This window comes from Pteropus alecto, unplaced genomic scaffold, assembly GCF_000325575.1.
Source record: "Pteropus alecto unplaced genomic scaffold, ASM32557v1 scaffold45, whole genome shotgun sequence".
NCBI classification, from domain to species: domain Eukaryota; kingdom Metazoa; phylum Chordata; class Mammalia; order Chiroptera; family Pteropodidae; genus Pteropus; species Pteropus alecto.
Window position 1 is genome coordinate 25,328,742 of NW_006442491.1, and position 1,446 is coordinate 25,330,187.

A 1,446-nucleotide genomic window follows, 5' to 3' on the forward strand; every position below is an offset into this window, starting at 1 on the left:
GGGAAGCATGTAAAATTAAAATCTCTGCTCCGTTGTCATGTACTCAATTGAATACACCATCCTGTCCATATAATTAAGCCCTGATATATATCACAATTATAAAACCGGCAGAATTGTGTATCTCATTAAAGCAAATAGTATGATTAGGACAGTATAATGCACACTGTATGACTTCCTCCTCCCACGTATAAACCAGGCCAGGTTTTTACGGTATCTCCAAGCTTTTACATAATTAAGCCATCCCAATGAGGCTATGGGCCCATGGAGACCACCGCAAGCATTCAATGTCATTGGCATTCATGTAAGTTGGCACTACACCCACAGGCCTGGTGTTCAGACCCATAGAGACTCATCTATTCAGCTCTATCCCAGGCTGAGTGAAGACAAAAATCAATATTCCTAAGTGGAAAAAGACCCAATAAGTTACTGAAAACACTTACTTCCATTTGTATCTTTGCTAGTAAGTAGGCACTCATTTGAAGGTAAAATGGCAAAATGGTCAGATCACAGAGAAAGTAGCCAGGCCAGCAGCTCCCCTCCCAGAGCTGCAACAGCTCTTGGGCCTCCTTGCAGCCCAATTAACCTCTCTGGGCCTTGTTCCTCTATTCATTAGTATTTATTTATTTGACTTGCTCTTTGTGCTAAAAAAAAAAAAAAGAAAAAGAAAGAAAGAAAGAAAAGAAAAAAAAAGAAAAATCACCTCAAGGCACAGGCACAAAAGAGTAACAATTAATTAAAATACATAAAACAGAGCTGAGATGGCCAACAACCTTGAACTTGGAGACAGCCAGATAAGCCTTTTTAAAGGCTTATCCCCCTAACTTGCCAGAACTACAAGAGGAGGCCAAGAACACAGTAATGAAGAACTCGCTAAATGGGGAAAGAGCCTTCAGTGTTCAGAGATCTTGGAAAGTGTTAGCAGCAGTGCCCGGCTGACCAGGCCCTACATGCGAAGCCTCTCTCAAAACTGTGGAAAGTTCTTCTCAGCTTTGGAGTTAATATTGGAGCTACTGAGAATCTGGAAGAAGATCAGGCTGAGAATCTATGCCTCCAAGCAAGGCACTGGCACTCCCCACAAGAGTGGCCCCTGCACAGAGCCAAGCCAAGACTCTTGTGGCGGGCGGGGGGTGGGGAGGCACAGGAGCTCAAAATAAGGTTTCTGCTGAGAATTGGAATTGTCCGGCAAGGGAAAAATGCAGTGGGGAGCTTGATCCTTGGAGAAGTTCCAGCAAAGATGGAGAACCACTCTGTGCCAGGAACCATGCCAGGTACTGCACAATAGTTCCTGAGGAATCAGATCAGGAGGGCCTATGAGCATCAATCTAATCCTTTGACATGGAAACACTTTTGCAAGATTGCCTCTACAAAGCCTACTGAGCTGCCTGAGGTTTCTTCCACTCAACCACGTATGTTGGATATCATTCCATATCAGTCCATGAAGAGCGT